This window comes from Podarcis pityusensis, assembly GCF_964106645.2.
Source record: "Podarcis pityusensis genome assembly, chromosome: 5".
NCBI classification, from domain to species: domain Eukaryota; kingdom Metazoa; phylum Chordata; class Lepidosauria; order Squamata; family Lacertidae; genus Podarcis; species Podarcis pityusensis.
Genome location: NC_138032.1, coordinates 32234356 through 32261180, shown reverse-complemented (window position 1 = coordinate 32261180; position 26825 = coordinate 32234356). Strand labels below are relative to the sequence as shown.

The window sequence follows — 26825 nt, the reverse complement described above, 5'->3', positions numbered from 1 at the left end:
ATCCAGCCCCTGGGCCTTAGTTTGCCTACCCATGAGGTAAACTAAAACAATGAACAAAGCATGTATTTGTATCAAGAGCTTTTGAACAGTTTTGTAAGCAGTTATCATACTTTATTAAAGCACACAATTTTCAGCCCAGTTCAGTTAATTCAACTGTGTGTGTCTCCCTTTTTTTGCCCCTCCCTCTCTCTCACCACACCCATGCCTTGTTTTCTGGTACACCACTCTAACTTACCTGAGCACATTGTAGCATTAAAAAAAAGACTGGGGAGCAGCAAAATGACTTATCATGTTGTCCAAATCAAGCCATCTTCTATGTCTTTCTATATGTTTATGGGTTTGGATGGCTCTTGAAATATTGTCACCAAACTCAGCATGAGGGTTCCTGAGGGAAAGGTGATGGTCTCTGTCAAAAATGTGAGTGTTGGGCACCATTTTGAATCAAGGTGCCAGGCCAAAACATAACTTCACCCTATTTATGATGTAATGGATCAAATCCACACAAATTTGGATAGATCTGAAGATACTGTCACCTGGTTCAATTTGGATACCTTTTGAGATGGTGTTGCTCAACTCAGCATGAGGATTCCCAAGGCTAAGGCCGTGGTCCTTTATGTTTGGCTATCAAGTGCTATTTAAATCAAGATGGTGGACAAAAACATGGCCTTGGAAGCCAATTTGGCACGATGAGCCCTAAAACTCACAAACTGCACTATCCATTTAAAAATCACACTTGTTTTGGTTTCTTATAATACCCAGGCATCACTGGGCACTTTCTGTATAATAAGCAATGGTGGAGTACTTGCATTGTATTGAGTAAGTGATTTCTAAAATATGTAACAGAAATGAGGAACAACTGCCTGATGGGACGCCAACAGAGGAACTCAGTACATGTGTGAAAACTAGCAATTTTCACTCCACAGAGTGGAGAGGTGGGAATGGATGCTCTCATGTTCATTTTCCAGATTGCTTCAATATGTGCTATAAAGACAGCTAGGCAATAGGCCTCAGCATGTGTAAGAATTGCTTGTCTTTTCTGTGAGCAACAAGAACAATCTAGCTTTGTTAATAGATGGTATTCCCAGATCATATTTTTCCCCAATGGATCTCCCTTCTTCTAAGTAGCTGCTTGTGGAATGTCTTACTAAAGGGGGAATCTTATGAAAAATGCCTGCACATATAGAAAGTAAACCTTTCTCTTTCTTTCTTTCTCTTTCTTTCTTTCTTTCTTTCTTTCTCTTTATTACGACAAGACTCATCAATAAAATCCATTTTGTTTAATTGCTGTACAACTTTTGCAATGGTGTGCTTACTAACATATTAATAATATTTGGAGGAACTGGGGGGGGGGGGCATCAGAGCCAAGTCTCACAAGGAGAAAATAAACATGCCAAGATGGGAAATGTAAAAATGCAACTGAAGATGGATGAGAATTGAAACTGTTTGTGCGAAACGCAAGTCTGCCTGATAGGATACAGTGAGGCCTCAAAGATGCTAACCATATGTTCAGGGGGTGGGGGGAATCCTTCCAAGATTTTGTAGATCAGCTACTGCCATGGTGAAGAGCTGATTCTTTTATAGGGTGTCCTTGATAACATCTTTCCCTGATCACAGTGATAGGTGTAGTTTTTTTTAAAAAAGCACACTTCCAAAATGTTGGGGATCGCAGCCATTATTGTTCACAGTACACAGAGTCTTGATTTACTGAATTAAGATAGAGAATTGAAGCTATGCAGCACAATGCTATGCACAGGCATCCGGAGGAGGGGGCTGCAAGGGCAGCAGTTGCCCCCTCCCCAGATAAACCACAAACCCAAGTTTTCCGGATTTCATTTTAAAACAAAGAGTGAGTTTCTAGCATTTGCAGAACCTAAAGATGTGAAGAAAAATGTGAAGACACTATTCTCATTTCTTTGTGATAAACTAGCCTGCTGCTGCTTGCAATGTTTTATTGCCTGACCCCACCAAAACACACCCACACACCTACATTCTGTGGGCACTCATCATGCTGTGCCTATTACTCAGAAGAAATTGAAGGGGCCTCGCTACTAGGGTAAATCTGCATAGAATTGCAGTCTTTAACATGTGCTGTCCAGGGAATATATATGACATGACTGCAGCTAGGTGTCAGGTATACACATGGCAATCTATCCAAGTTTTGCTCAGGTCCAGTTTGAGGAGGGAAAGATTCTTAGTCTGAAGAATATAAGCCTCCTAAATCAGCGATTTTCTCAGCTTTGCCAGCATCTTGTCACCTTCCCTTTGTTATGAAAGTTTTAAAATATTGAATAAATGGGTTCAAAAAAATGAAGGAATTAATCAGAAATGATTTCCCCCTAAAGCACAACACTTTTCATCTCGCACCCATCCACGACTTAAAACACATTTTAAGTATTGTTTAGAGTGTGAAATAGTTTATTGATGCACGATTCATAGTACATTTATTGTTTTCCTCAGAACTTAAACCTGAATACCAGGAGAAGAGGGGACCGTTTCAGCAATTTTCATAGTGCAGAAAAGAAAACACAGGTGTTGACATAAAACTGAGGTGCTTGCCATTGCTTATGTAACACCATTTTTGATACAGAACATAATTTGGTGCTTGCCACTGTTCATACACCACAGAGGACTTTATGCTAGATTTGAAATACCTCTCAGCTTCGTCAGGTTGTCATTTACCATCTTCAAAATAGACACAGTACAAATCTCCCTCTAATCATGGATTCTGAGAAACATGTTTCTCTGTGTGGGTGTCTTTGTGCCTGCTATTTTGAAAACGTACAACATTCCGAATATCTTCAGAGGTCTTAATGTTTGAGATAATTTGATTTTTGTGCATATGTTTGTAAAATGTGCAATAATAAATGAAAGAACCACAGGAATAATCTTAACACTTGCAAATGAGCAGTAAGTTAATTCCCTTGGGGGGAATTTGGTTTAGTTTAGGAATTCAAAAAAACATGAATCCACTGATTTCATAACAACTGCTCAACATGTCTGAGACCTCATTTTTCTGTGAGGTCCAACATGTGTTCACCTTCTCCGCAGTTACAGGTTCACATACACACATAAATTCTGCATGTATCCATTTGACATAGTTGAACATTTATACAGTTTCACTCTGATCAGATTTCCCTGTGGATTGTGTGTCATTTCCCCCACCTATTTTCTTGTTAATCGTCACTCCTTGCCGGCTCCTATTTTCTTTCTGCCAGCCTGTGTCTATAATGTTCTTGCAGGTAGAATTGTGGCAGTGCTATGTGTTGAGTTTTCACCGAAACCTTACTTGAAAGTTAATGCTATGCAACACACAAATTAGTATTCATTTCCTCCCCCATTTAAAAACCTTCATTTGACCTATTTCACCAGGGACTGACAGCACGTCCCCATTCTCCAAAAAGGAAATTAGTGGATGGATGTGGAAACTGGTGTGCGAGGCTTAGAGAGACAATAGCAGTACTTGTATGCACAACATCATCTTGCTAAATCTTTTGAGAACTGGGCACAAAGACTGCGAGCGAGAGGATGAAACTGAAATTATCTCCGCAACTCAATCTGGAGAGCCCCATCTCTTATCAATTTCACTTCTTCGGTGAAGTGGCTTCAGACTGACTCAAAGAGGTGAAGGGAAAGCCTTAATAATTGCTCTTGCAGTCTTTTATACACAACTCTTGGAACTTAAGCAAGATGTTGTGCATTATCACAAAGCCAACAAAAACCAGTGCTAAGACTGAGGACTTTCCTCTCACCTCTCTGCAGTGGAAGCCTCTTCAATCTAGAGGGTGAAGACAACAATTTATTGTCAATGTCACTGTCATAGCAGATGGAGTTCAGACTGACAACAGAGGGAAGGGGGGGGAAGCTTTTGTACTTTCACTATTGCTCTTTGCAGTCTTTGTACACATTTAAGTTAAGCAAGAATATGGACATTAGCCAGTTCACAGCTGTAATGAATACCAACAAGTGGCAATCCAGCAGCAGCAAGGCGTATCAGCAAGGCACTCTACCCCTGTAGCTCTTTAGCCTGGCAACAGTCTAATTTGTCAGCGCCTAAATGATATTGAGCATCAGAACAACTTGGCTACAATAAGGAAATTTTGCCCATGGTATGACTATTTTCCACCTTCCTATTTCGACTCTCTGACACCCTATCTGTATAACCTAGCAATTCCAAAATATAGACGCGCTTTTACCCTTGCAAGACTGAATGTATTGCCCTTGGATGTACTTGAGGGACAATTCCAACAGATTCCACACAAAAAATGCTTACGTCCCTGTGGAGATGGCAGTACCGAATCAGTGGTGCATGCCCTTCTGGCTTGCACTCTTTATAAAGATTTGAGGAATGAGATTATCACCCCTCTTTTATTGTCCATTCTGGGATGCCCAACCACTGCCACAGTGTCCTCTCTCTTGGCAGATCAAGATGAGCAGGTGACAGCAAAGGTTGCAAGGTTTTTAGCTGGGGCAATCAGAATAAGATCCACTATTTGACTATTGGTTCAAAAACCTAAAATGTATTTTATATAATTGACTTTTTATTTCTACTCTTTGTATATCGTATCGTTGTTTTATTGCTGTGGCCATTGGCTGACGCAAATAAAGATTCATTCATTCTTTAGCCTGGAGGACTAACTTCATGCATATACATATACAGTACCACAGTAAATACAGTATGAATGGCAATGGACACCGATGTATTTAATAATTACCACAGATCCCACCATCTAGAGATACTCTAGAGCAGGGCAAAAGGTGTTTACTACCTACTGCTAGATATTTGGGTGATCTGAAGTAGATTAACCTGGACTTCTGACCGCCAACAGTGTACTCCCACACATAAAATTATATTGCTGAAATGAAGAAAGCTGCAACTAGACAGGAGTGCACAGCAATTTAGGACTTCCGGGGAGGCGCCTCCGGCAATGGCTGGACTCCTCTGATCGGGAGGAATCAGCTCTGTGGAAATCTGGGTCTGGCCGCCACAGCGAAAGTGGAGACCCGTTAAAAATCACAGGCGGGAGAAGTCTGTGAGCGTGGGATTCGGCGGGCACCCTTTGCGCCTCCCCCACTCGCAGGGAAACCCGGTTTCGGGGATCCAGAGCGACGTGGGGTGAGCGGCGCGGTGCTTCGAATCATCTGCTTCTTCCACGGAGCGAAGCTGCATAGCTGTTGTCGGAGAGCGCTGACTTTTTCCTGTGGACAATTTGACTCTAAAGTAACTACCCATGAGTAGAGCTTAATTGGGAAAATTGGAATTTTTTTTAAAAACGTCTAATTTGGCATCGAAACGGGGAAGGTTCAATACAGAAAGTCCGCCTTCCCCTTTTGTAAATAGACTGAAGCAATTGAGGCTGCAAGCTGAAGTCTTGGAAAGCCTTTTGTAAAAGACTAAATTTCCATAAGTAAAGAATATAAACCCCCCCCCCTTGGACGCAGGAGAAGAGGGGGGAGGGAAGTTGTCAACTGAGTTTGCCTGCGGAAGAGACCAAGAGAGGTAAAACACCGCCGCTCGGACCCTGGGAACGGGCTGCTAGAAGGTCCGACATTTTGGTGAGACGTTTATTGACAGTGCTTGGATCGTGTTGACAGCTAGCATAAGAGAAGATACATTGTTTCTACTGTTTCCAGCAGTGAAAGTAACTGAAAATTGAAATTAGTTTTGGGTCGTTTGAACTGTGCTTTAAGAGGATATTACTTATCAATACAAATAGAAACTGTTTCCCACTAGTGGAAGTTCTTGAAACTGGCGGCTACATAAGATCTGGGCTGGGAAATTTCCAGTTGTAAGATAAAAACCGTGAGACTGTGAGTTGACCTTGAATCTATTGAGTGTTATGGCAGATGCGAAAGACGGAATGTCGCCAGAAGAGGCCTTAGTGATTGTACTAGTGAAAATAAATGATTCACTGGAACAGCTTCACAAGAAAATGGATGTGATAAATATGAAAGTGGATGCTGCAAATATTAAAAATGATTTAATGGTAAGTCTAAATAACCTGGGACAAAAGGTGAACATCAATACAGAAACCACCCAGAAATTGATACAGGAATCTATCCTGATACGGCAAACTGTGGATGAAGTTAAGGAGAAAACCCTCGCTGCTGAAGTTAAAGTAATTCAACTGGAGAGAGAGAGAGTCCCATCCATACAAGGATGATTTGATGAATACGAGCTGACACTTGATATGACTGAACTTAAAGAGAAACAGATGAAATTGAGGACCAGAGCCCTACCCAAGGAAAAGGAAACCTTGATAGAGTTTCAGGAGGAGATAGGACTAACATTGGTTGAGAAAGAGAGGTATTGGGGGGTTAGTATGACCACCAGAAATGTGAATTTATTCAAGGGCAACTGTGAAGGACATTGGCTTGAAGAGAAGGAGGATTTGGAAATAGGGCTAAATTGGAAGTTGCTATTGTTGGGCCGAGTTGCTGTGGTGGGGACGAGGGTTGCGGTGAGGTCGGGGATGTTGCTTTTGTTTCAAACTTTGCAAGTTTTGGATGGGAGGGATTGTTTCAGGAGGTGGCAGAGGGATGTCTCTAGATCTGTATGGCAGGGCAGGAAGCCTCGAGTAAAATTTAAGATATTAACGGATGCTAAAGAAGGAGGTGGACTTGCCCTACCAGACCCCTAAATTTTGTTGTGAATCATCTGCTTTTTGCTGGCTGAGAGAATCGGCAGAATCCGAGACCAGGGAGAAGAGCTGGTGGAAGAAGACTGGAAGTTTAAAGACTATTTATAGAAATATTGCAAAATTAATGAATGTTAGAACAAAGTGGGAATGAAGTTATATGGCTTTAGCAGAAATGTTATAAGGAATTAAGTATAAATAGATTAATTGAGCATTAAAAGGAATAAAATAAGGTTAGAATGTGTTAAGATAATTTTAGGATAGAAAACAGAGGAAGATGGAAAGGAATTGCTGAAATAATTAATTGATGTGGAATACAAAAAGGGAGGTGAGAGGAAGTCGTGGAAATAAGCGAATGAAAGATATGACATTGAAATTGTTTAAAATGGTCTTTGTTTTGTTTTACTTGTCTTGCATTGTATTGTGTTGTTTTTTGTTTGTTGTTTCTTTTTGCTTCTTTGCTTTGTTCAACTTTTTTTTTGTAACTTTTAAACTCTTAATAAATATTATTTTTTTTTAAAAAAAAAAAGGAGTGCACAGCAATTTAATAGAGATGAAACACATATGCCAGGTGAATAAAGAATAATAAATGGGTCAATGTAAAAATCAAGAAAAGTAATAAAATTTTAATTTTTATAGTAGCTAAAAAAATAAGCAGTTACTTTGTAATAAGAAAGGAAGGCGCTTGTTATCAAAAACACAATTCTTCCTTATTTTACTACATTTTAAAACAATTATATCACAACTCAACAGGAAAGGGGTAATTCAGCTTTTATACTAACACTGATTAAAATGGCAGATTTGGAGAACTGGTATGGAGCCAAGATTCTAGCAGTCTAACTTCCTCCACTGAGAAATGTGAACAATTCTATTGAGAGACTATAGAAGGACTCAGTTACCACCTGAAACTCATTCATGAGGCCAGTGTCCGACTGTTCCTGCTTTCTTATTCTGGACCTTCAGGTGGATACAGACTCTACCTCTCAGTCCCTATTGTACATGCTACAAACTATTGCCTATTCTCCAGATTCCCAATGGCTCAAACAGTACAGATAACATGTCTTCACAAAGTGTAGTCCAGAGATGGGGAACCAAGTGTTGTTGAACTTCAACTCCTATCAGCCTCAGCCAGCAAGGCCAGTAGCCGGGGATGTAAACCTGGGGCTGAAATGCTCCCTTCTGGCTTCTAGTACTATGATATTTGTAAGCCTACAGGACATCTTTTTTTCCTGAAAACCATTGATTTAGCCTGATTTTACTGCCATTTTTTAAAAATACAATAGCAAGTAGCAGCGCCTCAGCAAAATGAAAATTATAGGTACAGTCTTGACAAATTTAAGTACCCTGGAGTCCCACTAGAATCAGCTTTAAGCACAAAGCTGATTTCAATGGAACTCTAGTGCACTTAACCTTCTCCAGATAAAACTGGCACAGGACTCTCTCCCACCCACCGTCACCTGATCTGACACTTCAGATGTGTTTGGGAACAGGGAATACAAGTTGGAGGCCCACCTGAATAAAATGTCTCTGCTTTAAATTTTAGAAGCTTGAGCCTGCTTTGGTGGAGTTTGGGAGAACCTATGTAATTATTATAATAGGCTATATTCCAAATGAAAATGAGGAATTAGATCATTATCCATTATTCCCTGTTTAGGGAAGTTTTAAATGTTGATTGCATTATTATTATTATTATTATTATTATTATTATTATTCTGTTGGGAGCCACCCAGAGTAGCTGGGGAAACCCAGCCAGATGGGTGGGATATAAATTATTATTATTATTATTATTATTATTATTATTATTATTATTACAATGAAGAAAACAAGAGAAGCCAATAAAAAATACCATCATTTGTGTTTGCTTCAGATTTCCTCCAACCCTTCATGTTTCATTGCCCTCAGTGATAGTTATTTCATTGGCAGTAGGAAAAATACACGGGTAATTTCACAAACAAGAAGCCAGTTTATGACAAATCAAAATTAATAGGTGTAATTTAAAGGAGACTGAACACATGTACAAGACACTGAAAAACCACCCAACTTTCCTTGGATTATCAACTGAGTGCTTTTCATGATCCAAAATAAAGCCACTCATCCCCTGGTAGAAGGGGAAGTTTCCAAGATGGAACAAATGTCCTATCCAAAGCTCTGTCAGCTCACTGCAGCCAGGGTGGGAAGTGGGGGAAGCTTTCCCCTTTTTCTTTCAGAAGCTTTTAACTATACTAATTCCAGTGATTGGTGAAGGCTCCTCATGGGTGGGATGTACCTGAAGAACAAGAAGCCTTCAGTTCTTACACTAGGATCAACAACACGTCCCCCAAATCATACATTATCTGGACCGCCATTCAGCTTTCCACAAGATACTACACGGTGTACAGCAGCATGAGAGCCATCCTGCCAGCGCGACACCCTCTATGATGGCAAAGGAGCTCTTATGCCACTTCCAACAGCCCTGAACTTGGCCTTTGGATAGCTGTAGGATTGCTCTGTCCATCAAGGTCTTATTTTATCCTGAACTCCATGCTTGTAGATGGCTCATGCATTTTGGTGCCAACAATGAGTGTGTTTGCAAAACAAGCTGCAGTGACTCTCCCCATAATTTTATTTTTTATATTTTTTTATCACAGGTCCTTACATCTTCAAGTGCAACACTGTCCAATCATGTCAGATCGTAAAAGAACTGAATATTAATCAACAGCAGCAACAAGGCTGCAAAGTCAGCAATAAAACTACTTTTATGCCACGCAGTGCAGTCAAATATTATCATCTGCAATGGAAACCTAATGAATATTTCATGTAGCATAGCTTGAAAATCTGAAGAGCTTATTTTCATTAAGCTCTTGATTTGACACCTGTCTCTTTAAAAGGGCTGTGAATTTTATCTGAGGTAATCAGAAGCTTGACTAATACTAGTATAAATATATTTATTGCATATATAAACTTCTGCAGAAAGCAGTCTTCCTGGATGTGCCCTTTCACGTGATGGGACTTTCCCTTTAAATGTGCAAATCAAATACTAGATGCTACAAATTACAAAGATGCTGCCAAAATCAGCTGCCTTGAAAACTCATTCTCACCCCTGATAATGTCAAGTAATCAAAAAGATATGATATCACTGTGTTCCAAATTCTATGACTCCTCTAGCAGCATCCAAAGAAATACAGTATGGGTGAGGAGGGAAACTCAGAATGTGGCAAAATCATATTCTGAGCTTTCGATGACTAGGCATTTCAGAGGAAAGAGTAGAATAGACATTAATGTATGTCATACTTCCACAAAGGAACTTGTGTTCAAGGCGGGTCAGCAAACAAAACAGCATTAAAAATTGATTGGTTTGGGTACATTTCAGTAACAATACATAATATATACATTTCAACAGAGTCTCAATACAATTGAATAAAAACATTGTGTGTGTGTGTGTGGTTAAAACCAAACCAGAATCTCTGCATAGATATATACAGTGGTACCTCGGCTTAAAAACACTTCAGGTTACAGACTCCACTAACCCAGAAGTAGTATCTCAGGTTAAGAACTTTACCTCAGTATGAGAACAGAAATTGTGCGCTGGTGGCGCGGTGGCAGCGGGAAACCCCATTAACTAAAGTGGTGCTTCAGGTTAAGAACAGTTTCAGGTTAAGTACGGACCTCCGGAACGAATAAAGTTCGTAACCAGAGGTACCACTGTACTAAAATCTAATTACGCACAAAAAACACCATCAACAATCACCCCATCAATGTGAGTTGTAAAACAAACCCACCCACAAACCAAGGCCTTACATCAAGGTGCCCACCCCTTACATCTATCTGGAGTAATATTGCACAACATGCCCTGCCCCAAGTGTTCTCAAAATATTACTCCATTAACCCTTCCTCTCCAGGGCCAAATGTAAATCACAATCTATTTATTGGCAGCCAGGGTTTCTCTCTTCCCGTACAGATGAGGAGATGACTCCTGGGCTATGGTTTATAGCAGTATCCACATGGCATTCATAATATCTACTTTCATCCTGTGGGATAGTCACATGATCAGTGGGCTCATTGTGGCTTCCACCACCAATGTGGTGGCAATGTGAATAATCACTTGCAACCCACCCTTTGTCACCTTTTACAGAAGTCTACCCAGTATTAAAACATCAAACATTAAAAACTTCCCCAAACAAGGCTGCCTTCAGATGTCTTCTAAAAGTCAGATAGTTGTTTATTTCCTTGACATCTGATGGGAGGGTGTTCCACAGGGCGGGCACCACTACCGAGAAGGCCCTCTGCCTAGTTCCTGTAGCTTCACTTCTCGCAGTGAGGGAACCGTCAGAAGGTCCTCAGAGCTGAACGATGGGGGTGGAGATGCTCCGGTATGGGAAGAAAGCTGGCTTCTTATTGTAAGGAAGGCTAGCTGTGGGGGGATGTGGGTCTTGGTGAAATACAAAGGTTGAAAAGGGATGTGGGGAATAGGGTTGGTGAGGAATGTGAGCAGGGGCAGCAGTTCCTCCTCAAGCAGACCCTTATTTTTTTGCTCAGGCCTCACTTTCGACATATACACATTTTTACTTATCAGTGGGTTTCTTGCATACATTTTTGAAGTACCGGTAAGTCAAGAGTCCCTTCAAGTGGGGCTTTAGTCCATGTCTTTCTACAACTCTAAGTATATGTAAGAGACCACAGAGAGCTTTATTTGATTTGGGGTGCAAAGGAATTGCCCCATTGTCATGTTAGAGCTAGAATTTGGACAGCACTGCTAGATCAGGGATGACAAGAAAGAAAGATGTTAAATAGTCAGGTCAAAGCACTGATGAAAAAAATCCTCATTAATTCAATTTCAGTACCATACTCTAATCAGCAGGGAGGTTGCCTTACAACTGCAATTTGTACCGTATTTAAACTTCCTTTTGTTGAAGCTTTAAGAAGCACTGTCAACCAGTTTCTCTCTTCCCGGCACAAACCAAATCTAAAGAGACATGAATAAAACTCAGAAGACTCAAGTAAGTACTGAGGATTATGGAACTAACTTATTGAGAGGCTACATCGACTAGATTAAAACCAGAGACATAGTTCTACAACTGATTCCCCCAACCCACCAACCCAGCTATGAACTAGTAATAGATTTCTATAAATAAATGCACCCCACAAGTTGGGTGTGCTGTCACATTTTTTTTCCGTAGCCTTTTCTTGCAATTATGGTATTAGCCCAAACTCCATTTGCTGGCTTTCAGTCATATCAACCTGAAATCATAGAGATTATTTCTCAGTAGAGACAGTTCTTTTTCAGAGAAGTAAAAAGAGACTTCCACCGCCTGCCTCCACCCTCTTCTCTACCCTTGACACTTCCCTTTCCTGTATTGCGTCTTCCTTTCAGTGCTAGGGAAAGAGAGAACTGTGGGGGCTTTCTTCCCACTTGGACAGCATGATGGCACCACTCTAGAGCAAACAAACAGTCACCTTTCGAGTCACCTTTCTCTATTCCCAATATTTTATTCCTTTTAGACTCATCAAACAACTGGGGACATGTGGCAAAAGTACAGAGAGCTGATACGATAGAAGCAAGTGGGAGAGAGCAGCCCACCCTATCTCAAGGACAATTCCAAGGATAATTCCAGCTTCAAGTGACAGTGTTAAGTTGTGGGTGAACATATCAGACAACACAGCGATTCTTCAGACAGCTCTTGTTTATTCACAGGCCAGAACAGAACTGAACTGAAGGGTTCAGTCAACCTGCTTATATAGAGCTCAACTACAACGAAACAGTAACAACTTTCTGTAACTATCCAATCCCTGAACGTCACTTTCAATTCCTTATTTGCATATGTGGACCTGAGTGAAAACTATCTACAGTATCCCCCTGCTGGCCCAGGGTGAGAACTTCAGTACATAACAGACAGAGTTGGGAAAGAGGCAACTCTTTCCTTGTCCTCCACAGTCCTGTTGAGCTTCATCAAGCAAACATGTTATGATTAGATGAGGGGTGGCCAATACAGTTCTATCCAGGTGTTGTTGAACTATAATTCTCATCAGTCCCATCCAAGAATGGCCAGGAGTCAGGGATGATGTGAGTTGTAATCCAACAACATCTGGAAGACACCACTAAAACAGACCAGCTTTCTTCATAGATAGACAGACAGATACATCACAGAGCAGTGAAGCATTAAGTACTGCACAGTTATTTCAAGGACTACTGGCCTTTCAGAAAACTAAAGCTATTGGATAGAAATCAAAACTTCAAGGCAATAAAACAGAACGAGACCCCTTTGTCTTAAGCATGAAAGTATACTGCTACAACTAGTAAAGCCCCACTGGACTTAATAAAGAACTGCCTTTGGCATATGCTAAATATTCTTTTGACACCCGCCATATATACAACAACAAAGCTGACCTTACCTCAAGTAATCTATGACCAGAGATTCCATAGTTAGGAATTAAAAGTCTGCTTTATAACATAAACCAAAAGACTGACAGCAGGAAATTGTGCCTTTGGGTTAAAGTTCTCTAAAATATACATCAGAAACTTGCAATTAATACGAAAAAGAGGCAAGCAGAATAGACCAGAACAGGTGCTTAGATTACTAGAAAGAAATGCCTACTCAAGAGCTTCTGTTCTAAGGCTAGTGGCAAAACCCGCCAATAATGGCTTGAGGACAAGAAATAAAAATGAAAGTACTGTCCAGCCTCATTATCCTTCTAGCTTTGGGGAAGCCAGACAGACCACTTGGGTTTCGTGCTATTGGAGGTCTATGATTAGGGTTATAAAAATCAGCACATTTATCCATTCTCTGGGATAGACATGGGAGGCAAGGAAATGAGCAAGCTGCTTTGACCTCTGGGGTGGGATAAACAGCTAGAAGCTCACCCTTTCTTCCCCAGAAAATGGCAAGATGTCGGCTGAAAAGGGCAAGGTGCCTTGTCTAAAGTCTCTGCATAAGTAGGTTGGTTGACAGTGCCCAGTTTCTTCCCTTTTCTGGGGCCTGTGTTACCAAGGAGTGGTGGTGGTAGCAACTACTGAATAGTAGGAAAACAAGGAAAGGGCGTAAGAGGCTTTCCTGAGCCCCCTTCTCCACAGGGAATGACCTATCAACACAGAATACATGCATACATCGAAGGGGTTTCTATGGGTTTTGGTTTTTGCTTCTGCTTTGGTGTATAAGTGCTCAAAATAAATCTCACCCTCAACATTTCCAAAGATACAAGCAAGAATAATGCAGAATTTGGTGCTGTGGTAGCCTATGTCTTTGGGGGAATGAGCAGTATATCATTTCCCCACTGGGTCCATTCATGGTACACAGGCAGCTTGGGTAAATTCAAAATTAACAAGTATATTGAAAGAAATTGGATGGTTCATTTGATTTCTCAGAAAATCCCCAATGCAGCAGTATCTTCAAATGTGAACTCCTTTCAGAAGTCCCTTGTTTACCTGAGGCAAAAAAAATGAGTCAAAATGAAGTAATTAAATATAGATTTTTTTCATCTCAGAAAGCTAAAAAGCTAACACCATGTTGCTGGGGGGAGGGGTGGAATATAAGAGTGTTCACAGCTCCCAATACCTGTTACAGGCAAAATAAGCCAGCAGAAGGTATATCTGTAACACTGACTATAAAAATTCAGCTACTAGAGCTAAATTCTCCTTTGTGGCTGGATGATACACAAGCGTGAAAGCGTTCTGTGTTGAAGAGTATATTTGACATCTGGATTACATGAGGATAGGAGCAATGAAAGTGTCTTTTCTGCTTCAATAGCTGGGACAGGCACCAAAAAAATCACGCCTGAAACTTTCTCACAGGAATTTAAACAATGCCAGCGTCCAAGGTTTTGAACTCGTTATGCCAAAGGGCCGAGAGACAGATGGATCGGTGACATTTTAAGGTTGGATAACTCACGAAGTTCTAAAGCACAAAAGCATTAGCATAACAACTGAAAGCAGATAGCCTGCAATTTCTACAGGTTTGCAATATTAATTTCTCTCTCATGCAGTTAATGAGATATTGGCTACTAAAGTTGCATCCAGTATGAGTAGAAAGGTGGGGGCACAATGCTCTTTCATGGCTACCATTCATTAGAGAAGAATGGAAGAACATAAGATGGGTATGCTAGATCAGACCATCTAGTATAGCATCCATTGTTAGAAACTCAGATATATAAACTAGGCACCAGATATATAAGCTAGGCTCTTTAAACCAAGATTACAGGTGCCAAAATAGAATGTCTAGTTGCCATTTCGGGGTAAGACAGCTGGAAAGTCTTATTTTTCAAATGATGGACTGACTGTGATTGATTTTCATTTAAACATCTGGCTAGTTCAAATGACAACCATGAGCTAGGATAAGAACTTTAAGAACATAAAGAAGAAAAGTCATTTGATCCAGGGACAGTCCACATATTGGCCTATTCTGATCTCTTTTTCTTAATGGTAACTGCTCCTGCTCAGGCTGCACAAAAAACGTGTTTTGGCTCCTGAAATTCATTCTGATTGTGCAGATAAAATAAAACTGATAGAATACTACAGGATGTGGTATTAGTGTGTGAAAACAGTCCAGATCCAATGATTCCCCAGGCATGCACATCCAGATGGTGATGTCAGGTGCCATCCTGGCACCCAGGCATCTTCACTTGGTCACAAGTGGCTGATAGCCAGGTACAAAATGCGCCTGGCTAATTTTGAACACTGACAGCATCCTGTTCCCGGCAGTCTGCTCACCTGCATTTCCCACCAAGAGATATTCAGAGGCACCTGCACTGTGGGAGATACAGAATATGGAATATGCTTACACAAGGAAACATTGTTTATGGGGTTACCCTATGGCTGATTCACACCACTGAGCTTTATGCATCAGATCATGTAACTTTTTCTTTACAGCTGACCCCATGTACACATTATTTTTTCTTTACAGGTATGGCTGTGTGTTCTTATACACATGGTGGAAGGGCACTGGAGGCGGGAGGCCTCATTAGGGAAAGCGTGCCTTGGTTTAAGAACGGTTTTGGTTTAAGAACAGACTTCTGGAACAGATTAAGTTCATAAACCGAGGTATTTGGGTACAATAAGGTTGGTTGATTCAGATTCTTCTGCTATCCAGAACTGCCATATATTATTTGTTTGTCCTATGTGTGTGTCCAGAGTGACTGGGGAAACCCAGTCTGATGGGCAAGGTATAAATAATAAATTATTACTATAAATTATTATATGTATTTTTTCCAGGGGAAGTTTCCCTGAGGCAAAAGAACAAGGGGGGAAACCGGACAATTTTTGGACCTGCCCTATTGAGTCTTAACATTAATCACTAATCTTCATTATTTTCCATTGTGATGTTCTGCTAAAGAAAGCCCACTCACATTTGTTATGCTTTACAAGTGCGGTGAAGAATTTGAAAATAAGCTTCTATTCAAATGTGTTCCTTGCACAATAACTTGAACTACAGAACAACTCTATTTAACAATTGAGAAAGAGAAACAAACATCTTAGGGCTGCAATCAGAAATTGGTTTAGATCCAATGTGCATAAATATTATGGCAGAAAAAAGGGGAAGAGAGAAATGCATTTGTTTAAATCAAATGGACCAAATCAATACCTACTCCACATCTACTTCTTGAGGATCAATCATGTCAAGGATAAATCTACAATTCAGGCAAAGCAGCATTTAGTTTTAATCTAACTTAGTCTCATTAACTTTGTAAGCTTTGGCCCCATTGACTTTTTGTGTTCTTAGAGTAAATGACAAAACACACTTTCTTACGCCAGAATGTTCTTGTAAAGCATCTTTGTTTATGTCCATGTGGTCCTTTAATGTGTTGATTTTTCATCAGGTGATTTAATACAAAAACAATGGAGCAAATTAAGTTCCTTTCAAGGAGCTTCACTAACCTGACTGGGACCAAGTAAGAAGCACAGAATTTTCAAAACACTCTACTCTTTATTGTTAAACTCCTACACATATTGTCTATCCTTAATATATACCATAAGACGCACCTAGTTTTTGGAGGGGGAAAACAAGAAAAAAAATATTCTGAATCCCAGAAGCCAGAACAGCAAGAGGGATCTGGCTTCTGGGATAGCCTCTTGTCCTGGTTTATGGGATAGCTGCACACAGCCTCTCTCGGGCAGCAGGATAAAGGCTCCCCCTGCCCAGAAGAGGCTGCGCTAAGGCAGAAGCCAGGACAGCAAGAGGGATCACTGCGCGGCGATCCCTCTTTCTGTCGTGCCTTATGGGATAGCCGCGTGCAGCCTTTCCTGGGCAGCGGGAGAAAGGCTCCCCCAAGAGCCTCACTCCCTTTAAAGAGCTGCACACACGCTCCACACGGCTCTTTAAAGGGAGCGCTGAGGAGAGCCTCCCGCCTGCATTCGCTCCATAAGACGCACACACATTTCCCCTTACTTTTTAGGAGAGGAAAAGTGTGTCTTATAGAGCGAAAAATACGGTACTTTGAAGCTTCAAAGCATATACATTTCAGTAATCCTTGAGTGTCAGCCAGGTGCAAAAAAGTGGCATCCAGACTTTTTGAAGTGTTTGCAAATGAAGAATCTTTAGGCATAAAATGCACCTGGCTCCCTGCTAATTTCGAACCCTGTGTGGAATTGCTCTCCCATCAGATGTGAAGGAGATAAAGAACTACAGAAATTTTAGAAGACATCTGAAGGCAGTCCTGTATCGGGTAGTTTTTAATTTCTGTATCATGTTTTTATATGTACTGGAAGACGCCTAGAGTGAAGAAGGTTGTTGTTGTTGTTGTTGTTGTTGTTGTTGTTGTTGTTATAAAAATGGTTGTAAACTGTCACGAAGAAGTTTGGTCAGCAGTGAAGTCCATAGTTAGTGAAGTGTAGGTAGGTTCCCACAAGGGAAGACACAGTGATAACAGCAAGAACCTTTACTGAACTAACAGAACTGGACAACAGGGGCAAAGCAACTGCTTATATATATTTCTGAAGGCCTGGGCCACTCCCACTCCCAACGTAATTGGCTGTCTAAACTTCCACGCTGTGAATCACAACTCAAGAGTTGAAGGGCCAATGGCAGAGGCCCAAATCCTGAAACGTTCTGTGATTGGAAATCATGTATCGAATCAGAACACAGGGGCTCAGAATCCTTAGTCCAGACTCAAGCTCAGGCAGACACAGACCACTGAATACAGGGAATGTACCATGGTAAGCCTGCTCTCCCTTGTCCAGTTCTAATCATGTGGTAGAACTGAATGTTCAAAATGGAGCAATTAAATCCTTGGATGTGAAACCAAGGTTCTGTACTAATATGTAGACCAATATTGATTCTTCTGGGAGCTCCTAATACACATACACTGAAGATTACCTCTGAAGCAAAAGTTCAATTCAGATAGCAAAAGATATCAAAATCTCCCCCTTGATTTGAAAATCAGGAGCACCCTGGATATTTTTACAATCCCTCCTTCTCTGTCATCTTCCCTGTTATGCATAATTACCTTCTGCCTCTGAATGTTTTGTGAGTTTTTGTATCTGGATCAGGCTATCTGTGATTTAGTACTGCAAGCTAAGAATTGCCTGCAAACCATCAATGGAAGCCAGCTCTGGAAGAAGGTTGCAAATCATGGTTTGGAAGGCTTTGACTCACGTCCAAAATACACAGCAGCTCACCTATGATGGCATGGAAGAACAGAACACTGCATTGGCATTAACATCATCTAAATAACTAACTTCCACCAGCAAGTATTCCCTTGAGCAATTATGAGCCTACTGCAGGCAGTTTACATAGCACTTTGGTCCAACTATTTTCAGACTCGATTAGCATCACAGCATAACATTAGTGACACAACATTAGTAACATTCATTTCATAAGGAACAAATCGTTATACAACATGTAGTGTAATTAATGTTAGAAATAAAAATAAATGCCAGGAGGAACCAACAGTTGGGAGTGAGAATGTTGAAAGGGAATGTTCTCAAAAACTATGAACCCCATACTCTAATTTTACAGAAGCCATAAAGCATTTTTAAATGCTAAAAATGATTCATTCAAAACTATATAAAGAGAACAAGAAAAGGCAGGAAATAATTAGTGAATGCACTATACAGAGCCAAAAATGAAAATAAGTACACAATAAATACAAAATTAAAAAAGAAAAATATGGATATGGATTATGGCAATATTAAACTAGATTTAAAAATCACAACATATCAAGGCATGTTCTTAAAAATAAGCTTGCATTAAAGTATTTCTTCTTGCTTCAGCAGAATCCCATCAAACTCAATGGAGTTACTCCAGAGTAATTAATTGGCGTACATTGTGTTAATGAGATATATTTTTTCCTGCTCAGAAATTGCTAATACTTGTACAATATTGGTGCAATTTGCTAGTGATGGTTTCAAGGGTGCTTAGATTCTGCAGCTGAATATATATTCAGTTCAACAGTGCCTTACAAGCTCATATTAACATAAGATACATTGTGTTTTCTTTTCTGAGGACACAAAAAGTAAAGCAAATGGAGCCAATGTAATACAGTGGGCAGAAAAGGACTTAGAGCTGAGCTATATATCCAACACCATGAAACTTACTGAATGATGACTGTGAGTCAATTACTCTCTTTCAGACTAACCTATCTCACAAGTCAGATCCCTTGCAGTTTATTTGTACCTCCCAAGTCTCTCCCAGATAATGGATAAAATGGAGGCATATACTGTATGCTGCTTTGACCTCCCTGAAGGAAGGTGGGCTTGAAATGGAATACACAGTAATTCTTAGTAAATGAACAATATTCTTTAGTAACTGTGCAAGATGATAATAATTACCGGTAAATGGAAGCCAGTTCATACAACAGGTTGAAACTTAGAAAGCCTCCCAAAAGCAGGCTGATTCAGAACAAGGTGAGCCACAAACTCAATAGCTCAATTCAAAACATATCTTTCTATGAAGGGAATGTACCATGGTAAGCTCTACCCACAGTTAACTAACAAACTAGGATCTGAAACTACAGTTTGATACTGGTGGGTTTGAACTAACACTGGACAGAACAAGCCAAGTTTCCAACATTCAAAGGTTATGAGATATTGCAGTGTGTTCATACCAGAAACTTAACTTCCTTTCCTCTGCTGCAAAGGCAGAGATAATGAGTGAAAGTTATAAGAATGCACCAAATTGTCCTCATGGTTTAGTATTACTATGGTTTAGTATTATGAGTCTATGCTTTTCCATTCATCTGAAACAGATCAATGTGTGTTGGAGCATTACTTTACTACCCCATATGCCCCAAATCGTCACTATGCAAATAAATTCTTACACGGAACTAAAGCTTCAATCCTAAACACATTAAAAGACAGTAAGGGAGCAATGTTACAAGAAGGTGGGCTAAAGCAAGACCAGAGTAAATTAAGCCGGCATAAAGTACACCAGATCCAATTTCTATTCAGGAGCAGGGTTGTTGATGGCTGAGGCAGCCTAAACCTAAACAAGCCTTTGAAAAAGTTTTGCTGGCTTAGTTTCTGCCTGTTTGCCAGGTCACATGACTGAACTGAATCGGTTTTGGATCCCCCCTCTGGCCCCACCCCTGCCACGCCCCTTTTTCAGGTTTACACTGGCTTAAGGTCCACAAGGCTGAGCTCAGACAGCTGGGATGGGAATAATAAACCCAGGTATCTCTAATTGAGCCAAATATGGGGAGTTAACAGGATCCTGCTGACCCAGCTGCAGCTCCACTGGATCCAGATCCTAATTCCACTTATCCCAGAAGATCTTGTAGCAAGGTCAGCTTTCATGAAGGTAAACCTTTACAACAGGTACTTGGCTTCTCTGTGATATAGGTCTGCTTTCATAGATCACTACTATTATGATGACTGGAAAGATAGCAGTTTACCATCTGAACCCACCCCATGTAAGAAGAGCCTTACAACTTAATTGCAATTTATTCATGTAGGTGAACAACTTCAACAGAATTCAGTAATAGGTGCGAAAATGATTGCAGCCTCAGCAGGTCAACCCAATTATCTTGTCTTTGATGATGGGCATTCGTAAACATCACACAGGAACTGTGCAAAACTCTACCCAGATTTCTAGTCATCTTCTGTTCTGGTCTTCTAGGAATTACGCTGTGCAGTCCTATGCATCTTTACTCAGAAGTAAGCCCCTCTATGTTCAATGGGGCTTCCCCCCTTGTAAGTTGTTAAAGATTGGAGCCAAACCAGGATGGGGTTTTTTGTTTTTTAAAAAAACTTATATCCCAAAGTTGCTTACAACAATAAAATATCTGTGTATCTGAAGAAGTGTGCATGCACACGAAAGCTTATACCAAGAACTAACTTAGTTGGTCTTTAAGGTGCTACAGGAAGGAATTTTTTTATTTCAACAATAAAATATACATTAAAATGAAACCCAATCCTCAAAACGCATTAAAGCACCATCAAAAGAAACAACCAACATCATAAACTCAGAAAAAAATCAAAAATCAATAAAAGCAGCAACTCGAAAAACCAAGTGAGCACATGGTAAAAGGAAAATTGGCCTAAACATATTCATAATGGGTGGTAGTCAATGAAATTTTATTCAGAGTAGACCTATTGACATTAGAATACAACTAAAGGTAAAGGCAGCACTGTATTGAGTAGTTTTTAATGTCTGATATTTTATTATGTTTTAATATGTACTAGAAGCTGCCCAGGGTAACTGAGGAAACCCACCCAGATGGGCGAGATATAAATAATAAAATTGTTGTTCAATTAAGTCCATTAATTTCAGTGGGTCTACTCAAAAGGTCTTCAGCTAAAGGTCTTCCTAGAATATCACATTACCTGTATGGCCAAACACCTAAAACATATTAAGTGTCAACGTTTGGTGAATTTCAACCAGGAAAGCATTCCACAGAGCAGGGTAAGAAAACAGAATACAAAGATGTATTTTGGTACATCAACCATAACTTTCATTACTACATGAATTTCTCTAGTTCTTTTATATAGCAATCTCTATAAAAGGCATATAAAAAGACATTTACCTATTTGTTCTCCTTGTTCTTGCGAATCACACATACTATCTCACTGATTAAGCTGGTATTTATCACATTTTCCAGAACTCCAACATTTCATTTCAGAAAAGGATAAATTATCCTTGCAGAAATTACCTTTCAAATGAACAACTTTTTATAGTTTCTCAAAAGCGGTCTCCGTCTCTGAATGTCCTAGGAGTAATAAAGATAAGCTGTGTCCTTCACATGCAGAAAGCCCTATCTCTTCAGTGAAGCTCACTTGTTTTGATATTCTAATAACTATAAATCATATCTTTAAAAACCACCAAAAACCAAATGAACTATAAATGGAAATTAATTAAAAGTGTAGTTAAGTGCAACAGCACACAAATCTCAGCAATTGGTATTCAGAGGTAGTGGAACATAGTCATTGGGGTGAGTAGTTATTGCTATTATTATTATTATTATTACCACCCTTAGGTAATCTTGTCTAATCCTCTTTTAAAGCCATCCAAGTTGGTGTCCATCTCTTCAATTTGAGGGAGTTAAACTCCATAGTTTAACTATTCAATGAGTGAAGAAGTGTTTCCTTTTGTCTGTTCTGAATCATCTAATGTTTGGCTTCATTGGATGACCCAAATTCTGATGCTATGTGGGGATGGATAGTTTCCACACTTTTGTCAAACTACGTACAATCTTGACACCTCTACCCATTTTAAAAAATGAAAAAGCCCAAATTGTTGTAGCCTTCCCTCAAAGTTGACTAACCCCCCTGATCATCTGGGTTGTCTTTTCCCAAACCAGTAGCCAGTCTTAGTGGCTGATCTTAGGGACAGGATACATATTTTTCATAGAAAAGCAGCAATTTCACCTTTGAGTTATTTGAGAGCCCTCAAGTTGATGCCATCTGGGATCGGTGATTTGTCAGTAAGACCTAGAACTTCTCACCACAATCTGCCTCAGCTCCTCAGACTACCTTCCTGAGAAAGTTATTTCAGACACTGGAATCTGCCCTTCATCTTCGAATCTGAAGACAGTTGCAAAGAATTAACTCAGCTTCTCTGCAATCTCCTTTTCCTCCTTTAGCACACCTTTCACTTTCTTGTCATCCAAACATCCATCAACGTCCTTGATTATTCTCCTATTTCCAATATATTTAAAGATTTTTTTTGCTAATGGTCTTTATGCTTTCAGCAATGTGCTCCTTGAATCTTTTTATTTGTTTGTTTTTGCACCTGTGAGCACACATGGGGTCTTCCTTGATGCTCACAGAGTCCCCTCCCTCCATCAAAATTGCTCTTCAAAGGAGTATTCAGTTATAGCCAATTGAATAGGTTGCAGTGTGTGCTTGGTTGCAGTGGGTGTGGTGGCCATTATAGCTTCTGTCCTTAGCAGATATGCCCACAGGCCAAAAGAGAATGCTGATTCCTGCCTTACTATCTCCTTGCACTGCATTTCTTGGGTTCTGTTTTTTTGTTCTCCCCATTTGGACAATACTTCCATTTTTGGAAAGAAGTCTTCTTGCCTCTAATAGCTTCTTTGACACATTAAATTAACTATCCTTCCTGATCTGCAGCATACATTTGAGGGGAGCTTTTATTATTGTGAAAGAGAACGTATTACTGAATAATTTCATCGTATAATTCTGAATTGCCTGGTGCATTCATCATGATCACAGTTCTTGCACCTCAACTGGATACACCTTTGATCAAATTCCTGCAAGCTACCTTACTCCAGAATGTTGCTGACTTTCCCCCAGTTAGATGGGGGAAGAAATATGGAGAAAGGAACGATAAACGGAGATTAGAACAGATACTATAGAAAATACATTGTGTGGATTTAAGCAACTGGTATGAGATACTTTGGATATTTGTGGTCAAATGGTTGAGAACTTAATGGACCATGGAAGCATCTAGTAAAATTAGGAAGAACAGATTGTCAGAAAATGTTCCATCTGTTGAGTGGCTAGCCTACTCAACCTGAATGGCACATGTTTGACCTATGACATTCAGCAAGTAGATTTCCTTCCTGCAACCAACAATAAAATCATGGTATCTTACAGTAATAACTCTAAATTCCTCACATGCAGTCAATGCAGAGCTACTCTTTCCCACCTAGTCACAAGTATTTAAAAATAAAAAAGGGTATTAATGCTGCATTTCAATTAATAGCTCTCATTTGCAAGCCCTGCATGGTGCTTTGAAGTCCCAACTTCAGAACTTCAAAGCACCCTGTCACCTGACATTATTGTGACATCAGGTGATGGACGGGTGGGCAGCCTCACCCACGGTGCTATGTTCCAATAAAGATCTGCCTGCAGTGCCAAAAACAGGTTCCGCACCCCTGATTTACAACAAAGCAGCTCCACTAACAGCTGAAACCTAATGAAAGAATATGTGCCAATGTTTCCATTTTCAACTTCAAAGGGAAAATCATTCATGCTTTCCATTCACTCAGACCCTTACTAATAAGCAAGACCCAGTCATTCATCTATCGTATAAAAGCCTGAGATGGCCAGCAGTAATTCCTTTCATATTATACCCATTTCTAGAGGGTTAGCCAACAATCTGGGATAGTCTGCAGCAGCAAAAGCAGTGAATGGTCTTGGGCACCTGATGTCATCATAAATTGATCGATTGACTATAAATCTATTGGCTTTCACGTTGTGGGACCTACAGCAAAACTTTTCCTTTCTGTGTCTTAAATGTGCCCAGCACAATGGCCTCCCCCTGCGTCTAAGCCAGGAGCCAAAGTAAACAAGGAAATCCAAAGTAAGGGATGTAAGGAAAGAAAACTCAAAGAGCAGCAGTTCGCGGTACCCCCCCCCCCCAAAAAAAACCCCTTGGAGATCAACAGGTTCATACTGTGACATGAGGGGTGGGGACCCCCACTGGAAACAAAGCTGCATTTCAGTCACAAGGTGCTTTTCGACTGAGATTTGGCTTTCTTTTGACAGCCACGACACCCCCCCCCAAAAAAAAAGAACTTCCGAAATCCACAGCTATATAGGTAGGTTGTGCGTGTTTCGTAAAGCGGGGAGAGAAGAAACGCAGGCAAAATGCCATTTTCAACCCAATACGCGCTCGAGAAGCAGACAACCGCGCCATCCCCTCGATAAGGTAGGTGCGCAAGGAGAAAGCGAAACCTCCAAGCAGCGCGGCGTTGCGCCTTGGATTAAGGCAGAGGGAAACTGCCTCCTGGTCCTTGCCTCCTCCCTCCAAACTTTCCCGGGCAGTGGGGATCCGGCCTCCCCTCCGTCTCCACTTCCCAGGGGGTCGAACCTTTCCATCCAGGCGCCCCTTGATTCAGCTGCGCCCCCCATGCCACACCGGGGGTCGAGGAGGAAGAAGGAAGTGGTTGCCTGCCCATCCCAAACCTCCCTGCCCGGTTCCCGGGAAAAGAAGATCTTAGCACAGAGAGAGAGAGGCTGGTAAAGCTAGGCGAGGAGCGAAGAGACGCCGTGCCTGGGAATGGGAATCACTCACCGCGCGCCCGCTTGCCCTGAACCCGGCGGGAGCAGCGCCCTTTGGAGCAGCCGAGAGAGCCCTCTGGAGCTCGGCGGGGAACTTCATCAGCTGCCCTTCCTCGGAGCCGGGGAGTCTTTTGCTGCCGGCGCCGCCGGTTCCCCTTTGGCGCGCCGCTCTCCGCGCTGGCTCGTAGGCTCCACCAGTCATAAACAGCAGCAGCGGCAGCCTCCGCCGGGGAGAAGGAGGGCGCACGGAGGACCAGGGCGATGCCACTGCTGCTGCTGCTGCTGCTCTGCTCCACCCTGCTCGGCAGCTGAGCTGGGACCGTCACCCAGCAGCCAGGGTGGAAGCAGGAGGCGCTGCGAGGCTGCACCAGGGGCGCCCACAGGGTCCTAGCGCTAGGATGGCGCATCTCCGAATGGGTGTGTGGGTGGGGGATGGAGGGAAAGGTCGCACGCGCACATACATTGTCAGAGAATCATAGAACTGGAGAGTGGGGAGGGAGCCCGAGGGTCATCTAGTCCAACCCCCGGCAGTGCAGCAATCTCAACAAATCATACATGACAGATGCTTAAAACCTCCAAGGAAGGAGAGTCCAACACCTCCTGAGGGGGTCTGTTCCACTGTCGAACGGCTCTTACTGTCAGAAAGTTCTTCCTGATGTTTGCTGGTACAGTGGTACCTCGGGTTAAGAACTTAATTTGTTCCGGAGGTCTGTTCTTAACCTGAAGCTGTTCTTAACCTGAAGCACCACTTTAGCTAATGGGGTCTCCCGCTGCTGCCGTGCCGCCGGAGCACAATTTCTGTTCTCATCCTGAAGCGAAGTTCTTAACCTGAGGTACTATTTCTGGATTAGCGGAGTCTGTAACCTGAAGCGTATGTAACCAGAAGCACCACTGTAATGGCCTTTCTTGTAACTTGAAGCTACTGGTTCAGGTCCTAGCCTCCAGAGCAGGAGACAACGAATTTGCTGCACCCTCCATGTGACAGCCCTTTAGATAATTGAAGATTCCTATCACCTGTTTCCTAGGCTAAACATACCCAACTCCCTCATAAAGCTTGGTTTCCAGACCCTTTATCATCCTCCTCTGCACACATTCCAGCTTGTCAATATCCTTCTTTACTTGTGGTACACAGAACCATGGGCGTAGCCTGGATTTTTGGGGGGGGGCAGCCAAAGTTGTTGAGCCCCCCTGCCCCTCCACCACAACCATGCACAGAACTGGATACAGGTGTGCTATGACCAAGACAGAATAAAGCAGGACTATTACTTCCCTTGATAGGCACACTATATTTCTGTTGATGCAGCCTAAACTAAGATGAAACTTTTTTTGTTGCTGCATCACACTGTTTACTGATGTTAAGACCCCTAGATCCTTTTCACATTTCACCGTTGTCTTACATTAGTGCAGCTAGTTCTTCCTGCCTAAGTGCAGAACCTTAAAAGGTAAAGGTACTCCTCCCCGTACGGGCCAGTCGTGTCCGACTCTAGGGTTGTGCGCGCATCTCACTTAAGAGGCCGGGGGCCAGCGCTGTCCGAAGACACTTCCGGGTCACATGGCCAGCGTGACAAGCTGCATCTGGCGAGCCAGCGCAGCACACGGAAACGCCGTTTACCTTCCCGCTATAAAGTGGTCCCTATTTATCTACTTGCACTTAAGAGTGCTTTCAAACTGCTAGGTGGGCAGGCGCTGGGACCGAGCAACGGGAGCGCACCCCGCCGCAGGGATTCGAACCGCTGACCTGGCGATCGGCAAGTCCTAGGCGCTGAGGTTTTACCCACAGCGCCACCCGCGTCCCCCTAAGTGCAGAACCTTACATTAGT

General features: G+C 41.5%; 1 protein-coding gene across 1 annotated transcript in view; it reads right to left on the bottom strand.

Annotated features, from left to right (window-relative positions):
* Positions 1-25334, bottom strand: part of SPSB4 (splA/ryanodine receptor domain and SOCS box containing 4) — a 167019-nt gene extending 141685 nt beyond the window's left edge. The window contains exon 1 of the mRNA XM_081007001.1: positions 25019-25334. The gene's annotated coding sequence lies outside the window, so the exon portion shown is untranslated. The remainder of the gene's footprint in view (positions 1-25018) is intronic.
* Positions 25335-26825: the final 1491 nt, after the last annotated feature.